The 10,557-nt window shown below is 31.6% G+C and overlaps 1 non-coding gene across 1 annotated transcript; it reads left to right on the top strand.

The window, feature by feature from the left end:
* The first annotated feature begins 517 nt into the window (after positions 1–517).
* Positions 518–589, top strand: TRNAA-CGC (transfer RNA alanine (anticodon CGC)). Its single transcript has one exon. It is a non-coding gene; the product is annotated as a tRNA-Ala (tRNA).
* The last annotated feature ends 9,968 nt before the right edge of the window (positions 590–10,557 follow it).

The raw sequence follows: 10,557 nt of genomic DNA, 5'->3' as shown, positions 1-10,557 counted from the left end.
AATGGTCATTTGTAGCATAAATGACATTGTTAATTAGTCCACACTCTAATCTAAAAATTCTGTTAATGTAAACACTTGTCAACATTACGTGAGTGCCGAACGCAACAAATATAAGCAAAGATATCTCATTGTTATTAACACTGTGTCTTCATTCTACTGCAGATAACTGCATGTAATGAATAAACAAATGCTACATGTCCACTAATCCTAAATTCCACATACATTTTTCAAGAACTAGTCTTTTCTAGTAGTAAACCAATGAATTTTATTTATATTTAAATTGTTTTTCAGAAATTGCTTAAATCTTGAAATTAAGTTGGTTATAATTTGGACTTTGCTTTTAGTAGTTCCAATGGTTATTTTAAATTCTCGTGAATTTCTTTCATTTTTTAATTGTTTACTTAACCAGATATTATTTTCTAGATTTAATGACGATAAACATTGTTAATATACACATATATTGAAAGCATTTCAATAATTTGACCTGAATACCGTAAAAATCTCAAAGACATTATAAGGGGGTGTAACTCAGTGGTAGAGTGTCCGCTTCGCATGCGGAAAGTCCTGGGTTCAAATCCCAGCTCCTCCAAGCGAACTTTTTATTTTTATTGCAAGCACAATTAATTAAAGTACGATAAGGCAATTTTTTGATAATATTTTTAAGTTAAAATAAATGATAATACTAGTCAATTTTCGTATTTAATTTGTAACACTATTATTTCAAACTTAATACATATTATTAGGATACATCGAGCACAATTTACAATGAAATATATGTTGTTTTTTTTATTTATTCAATATATTTGACATTTATATTGATCATTAAGGAGGCATACGTTTATTTTGTTTCAAACTACCCATAAAAATAAATATAAGTTTTGTTTTATATTAGGATGAAAATACACTTTTATTTTAGTTAAACAATTTTATTTTAAGAATCAATGGCGATTTGCTTTATCGAACGAGACGGCTATCTGTATTCGTATATTAATTTAAAGGAAACCTTACAATATCGGGGCTATCCATTTCGATCGATCATGGTTTATTGGTATAGAATTACGACTTCAGAAACTCCCCAAGAACAAGTGTAGTGAAGTCAAAAGGCACGATTTTGGTAGAGAAACCAATTTACCTCGAGATAACAGTAACCTAAAATTGTCCATGTTGAATGGTCAATGAATTAATGCGTCCCCTGTGTAACGCATATCGTAGTCTAGATGGAAGGAAGTAGCCTAGAACTAGTTTAATTTGGGCAAAATAAACAATTATTATTACTTAGCTTTCACCATTGATTTCAGCACCAACTAGTAACTTTTTATTTTATAGTAGTGAACCACATATAAATGGAGATCGTTCCGTGTATCTTTTTATAACATCTTAATTAGATACGCTTAGTACAACCTTAATTATAAATGAATTTATTACTACATTTCATTTGTACTTGGGTTAATTCACAAGCAAGACGAGTGCGAGAAAATACATCGTTATGTATTCCTCAATTATAAAATTATAATAACTTATAGCCATAGTCTACACTAAAGTTATACACTTTATATAAGTTCGTATTGTTTGGTTCGCTTCAATCTCCTGACATCCTGCGCGCTGTCCAGCAGTTGTATTGCTTCCAATTCCGTATACGGCAATTATATTTATTATATCGTCGCCTCATCTATAGATGATATTTAGGACAAAATTGGAATACCTTTTCCAGTCAGCGAATAACAAACGATGTTGTCTGTAGTAATTACTAGAGCTGGGAACTATCGACTGAAAACAGTCGAAACAGTCGATAGTTAAAAAAGTAACTACTGAAAATAGTAATTACTAAAATGGTAATATAAATGGTAATACTGATTAATTATAGTAATTACTATTTTCAGTTAACTGCACGGTTCGACTGTCTCTTCCATTCGTGATATCAGACGAAGATGTACTAATTTCTTCCCGTATAAATTGTGAGATAGGAACGGACGGAGATAATTGCTTGGATCAGTTGATTTTTTGATTGATGAGCAATTGAAAATATTGATTAATGTTACATTTTAGTGTTACTTTGAATTTATGGAAAAGGAATAAAGTAATTATCCCAAATACATTTTATCGTATTTAATTTTAATATTTGGAAAGTGATGACTTAATATAATAAATGTAATTGGTTATTATATTTAATTCTAATGTGCTTATTTTTTCCAATCGTACTATAAGTGAGACGAAGTTGTACATATCACTTCTCGTAATTTCATTTTAAATGAAGTAATGTTATGTGGATCTGTAAAGAGAAATGGAATGAATAGTGACCTCAAATATTTTATCGTATTTTAATAATATGTTAATTGCTATTTTTAAATAACCTACTACAATAAATATATAGATAATACACAAGAACTTAAACAAGAAATAAAATTTAAAGGAGTACAATAACCATAAATACTAAATAAAAACTAAATGTATAACCAATCATAGAAAAAACTAATCCATGGCATAACTAAAAATATATTTTTAACAAAAAATTGAACTGACTTTAAATAATAAATAAGAAACTTAGGTTTTTAATACAAACAAAAAATGTTTTAAAATAAAATATATACATAATAAGCGTTGTAATAACTAAGTAAAAATAAACAATAAAAAAACGTATATTACCTATCCACTACATGTATTTTATATTCTACTATATACACAAAATTTAGCTTAATACCTATTTATAACTAACTAAACCTATTTATCTATTTACAATATTATTTTAACTACTACCAACTGACCATTTTGAAGTCGGTGTAATGCGTTTTTAATGGCTTTTACACTGAACTACTTCTAATGTTTCGTCACATTAGTTCAGAAACAACATTATACACATATATCTGATTATTTTGGATAAAAAAATATGTGAAAACTTTGTACTTGCGTTTGAAATTTGATTTTCTCCATCGATTTCCCCCCTCCCCAAACAAATCCTGATTTGGTTCCAAGAACATAGAAACTCCTTCATTTTTTAAGCCTGTCAAAAATGATCGCACAATAACTACAAGACCCTTTCTAAATAAAATACAATCAAAAGGCTTGAACAAAAATCGAGGGAGTTAGACAGAAATGAAAAAGTTGATTATTATCATATACAATTTTATTATTTTTACCCTATTATATTAATGTAGAATATATTGTTAATTACAAGCAAACTACAAAAAATATAACAAAAGCAAATATATCATATATAAATCTACTAGCGACCCGACCCGGCTTCACACGGGTGCAATGCTGATACTAAATTAAATACACTACAGAAAAAATATGAACGTTGTTGTATATAAAAAAAAAGCGGCCCGCTCCGACTTTGCACGGGCATAAAATATATATGCCTATGTCACTCAATGAAAACATGATTAAAATCGATCCAGTATTTTTGGTTCATTCATTACTGCCCTTGGCCTGCACGCATTAAATTTGGAGTAAATCAATTCCTCTTCCCCTATACTTACTATGAAGATTTCCTGCTATCTTTGGAATATCTAAATTCATACAATTTTTATTGCATTACACATTTTTAAACGCAAATTTTAAATTTGTAATATCTCCGAAAATATTTGTTTAATTTACATGCTGTAAGGAACCATATTGATCTATATTAATTGCACACTGTATTTAAGGTACTTAATTCGATAAGGATTAATGCCGTATTGCTTAAAATAGCTTCGTAAATAAGCCATTTTCTCACGTAAAAAGTAAACAATAAAAATGGTTAATGTGGGTTATCCCTAAAAGATCAACATATACCATCGCGGACTTTTTTGTAGACCTTTTTATGGTGTACAATACTGTAGTACATTAATTTGATCTCGTAGGGTTAGGCAGCGTTTTTGCTAATTGCTAAATAAGCCTAAAAAAATTAGCAATGTTGCCTTAGTATATTATGCATGTATTATATATATAAACCTTCCTTGAATCACTCTATCTATTGAAAAAAACCGCATCAAAATCCGTTGCGTAGTTTTAAAGATTTAAGCGCACATAGGGATATAGGGACAGAAAAGGCGACTTTGTTTTATACTATGTAGTGATGTAAGCATAAATTCGGCCCATTATATTCAATGTCGTGGCTAGGACAACAGAGATCATGACGATAAAGATCAAGGGAATAAAATTAGTAGAACCAAAAATAGTAACTAAAAGTATACGACTGAAAGAGTCGATAGTAAATAGTGGTAACATTTGCCGGACCGAATATAGCGACTGAAATTAGTCGACTGAAACAGTCACTACTAAAAAGTAATAAAATCAGTCAGACCGAAAATAGCTACTGAAACACTCAATAGTAAAAAATAGTCAATTACTAAACAGTCAATATTCGTCTTTAGTCGATAGTTCCCAACGCTAGTTATTACCGTACTGTATACGGTAGTTTCTTGTACAGTAGAGGATTAACTACCTCTGATTCTTCTGCATCTTCATTAGATTGATTCATTGAATTATTGACTTAAGTGCATACAAATTAAGAAATTAATTAAAGTTATGGGAGAACTCATTAAGGAGAATATCACAATAACTTGTGGCTAGTAACTAGCTGTAAATATTGCTGCTGTGAAGAACAGGGTGGATTGTCTCTACTATAATTGAACCGGTATTAAAATTAATATTGCACGATGTTATGTTAGTTTATATATCAATATTGGACAATTTAATAATAAACAAAACTGAATGTTTTTTGCAGAACATAATTTGGCAATAAATTTAAATATCTTGAATAATGGGAACGATATAATATCCTGACGGAAGAAATTATTTTCGTTGTTGTTAAAGCTAATTTTAATAATATTCGCCAATACATTATTATAACCGCCTTTAAACTAGAAAGATAGAGATCTAGAGAGATAATAATAGTGACCAAAAATTACTTTGATCAAGTAAAAAAGTTTTTTTTCTATTCCCGATAATTGGATTCATATAATTAGACAGTTTCACCATCCTATGTAGGTTTTTATTTTCATTATTTAATTATTATTGGATGTTAAGTGATATAATAACTTATTTTAAATATTTGTACAATTTCTGGACATTAACGGGCCTCGATACTTTATTAAATTTATTTATTACATTGTTACTAGTTGTTGCCGACTAACCTATAATTTGTCTTTACAATAAATTAAATCTAGGTTTATATCTAGCAGGGCCCATCGGCCCAATCTTACTCTCTGTTGTTTTTCTATTAAGTAGACCTCACTACATTCCACCACACAATATCATATGGTTTGATTCTTTTGAGTTTGTGTTCTGTGCTAGTGTTATCCAAGAGTTGTATTACTTCCTTATTGACATGAGAGTGGAGTTTGTCTTTATGTCTTCTAGCAATTCTCTTGATTTCCTGAGTGACAGTCCATATTTGTCTTGGTGTAAGTAATCAGTCTTGTAGTATCTTGGTGCACCTACAATACTTCTCAGGATTTTGTCTTAGAAAGCTTGTACTATATTTATATTAGTTTTCGCGGAGCATCCCCATAATTGAAGGTCTTCTTCCTTCTAGCAAAGTTTTCCATCATGATTCATTACGAGATACTTAATGTGATAACTCTAATGTGATAAGCTCTATTAAATCTCTGATAGTATAACATAATGAATAAAAGAGCGTCTTTTCTCGTAGAACAAATAACTTACGGTTATTAGGTACTGATATACAGATATACACAATAAACAAAAAAAAAAAGAAATCTAATCTCAAATTTAGTCAACAGTATTACTTTTACCAGAGACGTTAAATATTCTAAAGGTAGTAAGGATACTAAGTACTTAATTCTAAATGGTCTTCACATAAAAACTACGGATGTTGAAGCTATAGCGGCTGAATCTGCCCTTGATATATATAACCACATAACTCTAACTTTTTCCTCTTAGGAGTTTTTACTGTTGTATTATTATATCGATAAGCTGCACATCTGCAAAATGCATAATTATAATATAAAATTTTTAAAACAATATATCAACAAGACTTGTAATCATGCTATAATATACGACTAGTATTGCATTGGTAAGAGATTGCAGTGTGAGCTGAGGGAGGCCATGTGTTTTGCATAGTGTTACGAGTTACATTTTTACCTAAATAAAATAGTATTTTGAAGTAAAATAATAGTTTTTGTGTTTAAATCCATTTCCCATTCTTCTTTCTGTAAAATAAAACAGTGTGTTTTTCTTCCAAGTATTCCATTAAGAAACATTCAGGCTTTGAAAAACACTCCTAGTCCGTGGATTCCTTGCACATGTATCACAGTTTAAGGTGGTAGACCACCAAAGGTGGACTAAAGTTGTTGTGAATTAACGTAGTCTACTGGAATTTGGTTCTAAGTTTCCAGGGTCAAAGGCCACAGAAAGCAGATTATAATAGCTTAGTTTCTTAGTCGTAGACTGTTGAAATCCGGAATCACCAAAACTTAGAAAACGATTCCATATAGAGATACCATAAAAATAATTTTGGTATTAACTGTGCTATTTTAAAGATCTTCAAAGTCACACTGGCTGACGAAATTACAATAGATGACCAAAAACAATTTTTATGACAACTATAAGCTGTTGAGAAACGACAACAACCTCGTCCATTCTCCTGGACTTTTCTTTAGGATAAGGGTGTTACATTATACGACTAGTACTGCACTGGTTATGGACTGCACTGTGATCTGAGGGGCAATATGTCGCTTTGTATAGCCGCTCAACAAGTCGCCTCTTCTTTCCGTTGAATAAAATTTTTTTTAAAGTAAATTAATAGTTTTCCTTTTCTAAACAGTTAAAGTTAAAGTTAAAGAGTATTTTTCAGTAAATAATATATTGTATCAATTAATAAATAGGTTGTTTTGTTATTAAGCTAATACGGTTTTAAGAGATTCATAAATAAGAAATTTATAGCAGAGCGAAATAATGAAAAGCTTTTTGAAAATAAAGTTCAGTAACATCAACATCATCTCCATGCCGGCAAATAAACGAGAAACATATTAAAATCGCGAAATATTACATTCTCAAGTACATTATTCAAAAACATGCCCATCGAAATTACGATTAGGTCGAACTGGCAGAAGTTGAAGAGGATGAAAGTGCCGGATGGTGAGTTCAGAGCGGCAAGATTAAAATGGAACACAAAAGGACTCGGCGAAAGGGGTTCACCAAATGGATTCCCGGTAAAGCCGTGTTTCGTAGCTTGTTCAAATATCAGCTTTTTAACGAACGAGTTATACAGGTATCTATACGGATTTTTTAATAAATATTAGCCAGTGACGGTTTGCTTACATGTAAATACTTTTAATGAAGACATAATATTTCATGCAGCTACAGTAATCCGGTTTCCCAATAGAATATGTTTTTTTGGTAATGTTACTGACTTTGAAGTAATATTGATGAACATTATTGTAGATTAAAGCCTTATTTAAGGAGATTTTGTATATTATGAATTATTGGCGTGAGTGGGATTATTTTTTCTTGTTGGATTTTACACTTTTGCCCATGGATAATCACGATTACAAACACATATATTAAATGCTTTCATATTCCAACCATTTTTCCACTGGTGAAAGTGAAAACATGGTGGTATTGAATTCGAAATATCGATGTTGATTAGGCAGTGATCCAATAATTGTTATAATTTCTTACTTCTGCGAGACTTACTACATCGATCTGAACAAGTGGTAATTAAAAGGCACCCTGACTAGTGAGTAGATTGAATACGGCTTAACCACTCTTGCAACACCGAACGAACCCGAACGTTTTCATGGAAAAAATAACTTTACGGCTGTTATTTACTATTGCTGGTCTTTTTTAAGAATATGTTTTGTTCAGTTTGTTTAGTGGATTTTTCTAGAGATCTACAGTAACAAATTCATTCAATTTTAGCAGCTCGTAACAAGCAACACTTTTCTGAGTCCACCATATCCACAACAAAGCTTTGTGGCTATGAATGTTCCGCTGGGTATTTTTAATATAACTTGAAGAAATCTACTGCCCGAGCACTATCAAATACTTATCATGATGCTGCTTCGATCCAACGTCAGTACTTACAAGATAAGTTGCAAAACTTATTGAATGAGAACCCACCTCAAATACTTAAGACCACCACCTCCAATAAATTTTAATACAGTTTAGCAGTGATGCGTCAATTGTTTACGGACGTTTACATCTGACCGGAAAAATCCAAAAGAATGGAAATGACTGAAAATGCCATTTCGTAAGGCTTCAATATCGCGTTTTCATTACTTCTTACGGAAAAAATAAGTGTTTTGTGTGGTGTATTCTGACTGGCGATGAAAAGATGATCTATTACAGCAATATTTATGAGACACCCATCGACGGCAAAGCGAAATGGTCATGATTATAAAGTGTGCCTATATTGAGGAATCAGCAAGATGTAGTGTATCGAGTTGCTGAAATTGAATCAGTCTGTTAGTGCAGATCTCTACTGCCGTAAAATGAACACATTATTTGAAAAAAGACCGGCAATAGCTAATAACAGGCGCAAACTCGTTATTTTACCCAACTACGCTTGACTACACGTTGCAATAATGGTGATATATACACTATTGTAGCTCAAATGGGAAGTTTAGTTCACACAGTATACTCACCCCAGCTATAGCGTATTCTTATTACGACTTGTTCAGAACGATACCGATTGGCTGACATACGATTTGGATATGCTGAACAAATACAAAGATCGATCGATGATTGTATCGCTGCCAAATTAATATCGTTCTTTCGACAAGGTATTGCCACGTTGCCAGAAAGATGGGAAGAAGATGTAGAATATGGTGTAAAATATTTTGATGAATAGATATTATACAAACTTTTTCTTAATAAATGCAATTTTAAAATAAATAATCAGAATACATCCAAGCACCTAATCACTATCGTATTTACAGTTTTTACAATTTAGTTACATGAGTACAGTTATATACAAAGATTGTGAATTTACCTGATATTTAGAATTAAAACACCAAGATTGTAGGTTTCTGTCATAAAATTTCAATATGAAGGCAACGAGTACTTTGTTGAAACAGTGGAGGACGTAATGTATATTTATCAGCATATTTAACAACACTAGTTTGTAGTTATGTAAAATTTTTTACAGAATTTGAGGTTAGTTTAAATGTAAAAGGAGCCTAAAAGAAAACCAAAGAGACTTTTTCACCCATCATTAATCCCTGATCCTGTGATCTGATCTGTTACCCATCACTAATGATAGGGCAGATACATTATAAACACTATAATTATTTAAAGATAATTATTTAATGTATAAATTTAAGAATTTATTTTACTATAGAACAAATATATATATACCGGTAAAACAAATAAGTACATACTTAAACGTCAAAAGATATTGTTCGATTGCATTCCTGGGCTTATCTCAGGCCATTGATGAAGTATAGTATATAGGGCTTTAGGTTAAATTGAAGAAACTTTTCCGTCATCCTCACTTTCGTTTACTAAAATTTCATCTCAAAGACAGACATTTTACCATAAAGTAAGACGATAGATATACTGAATGACATCCAATATGTATGCAGGAGTTTTACAAGGCAGCGTACTAGGCATCACTACTGTAGCAACATATGCAGACAACACAACAGCACCAAAGAGCTTCCAAACGGCACAGACAACATGGAACATTAAAGCACATTGTAGGAATGTTCGTAGGGTCGGTCGGTCGGTCGAAATGTGTAGCTGCCGCTGCGATTGTTTATCAGAACACTCACTACTATTTTTGGAAGGAATTTGCACGGGAACTAAAAACACTGATTGAATCAAAGTTGTTTATTTTAACTTACGATTGATACAGGTGGTCGATGGGAGAATTGACAGGATATTAGGTTAAGGTGAAGGAAGTACGGTAGCGCTGTGGAAGTGGTACTGTTACAGGGGGACGGTGATAAGAAAAGAGAGCGAGACGTCGTCGTGATGGCCTTTTATACTCCAGAACTGCATGGTACCAATCCACCGGCGTTGCCAACCTTTGTAGTTGTTGATGGTGAATTGGTGGTGGCCTAAAGGGTCGTGGCGGTCGCCACAACATTAAACAAAACCTACATTAAATGGGTATATACTTTTACTCTATTTATATAGTATTTAATTTATGGATATATGTACTCTCTTTTTACCTAGATATTTACATACTTACCAATATTAATAATTCTCAACTCTCGTAGGTAGACTTACTCCAGTTACTTACTAAATCAATACGACTTGGTAAACTATATCAAATGTATTAACTAATCAGACGTAAATCCAATTTACAATGCAGCGTACTAGGCATCACATTAGATCGCATTAGATCATTAGATAATAAGGTATTCCTGCACATATTAATACTTGATACTGATTAATACTGATTACTTCATTAAGTGATCTTCTAGTGAGTGATAATAATATAAGTGATCGATAATCTAAATCTTATTCTAGATACTGTCCTAACATATTTTAAAGTCTATACTAACTTATTCTAAAAACTATTCTAGCATATTCTAGAGATTATTAAATCTCACTCTATGTCTCTATTAATCAGTTCACTGTCATCGCGCACATTTAACTGTTAATTAT

This window comes from Rhynchophorus ferrugineus, unplaced genomic scaffold, assembly GCF_030347505.1.
Source record: "Rhynchophorus ferrugineus isolate W39M unplaced genomic scaffold, kcgeb_rfMv2 rfM2, whole genome shotgun sequence".
NCBI classification, from domain to species: domain Eukaryota; kingdom Metazoa; phylum Arthropoda; class Insecta; order Coleoptera; family Curculionidae; genus Rhynchophorus; species Rhynchophorus ferrugineus.
The sequence above is the reverse complement of the archived record's forward strand: the minus strand, read 5'-3'. Positions and strand labels throughout refer to the sequence as shown.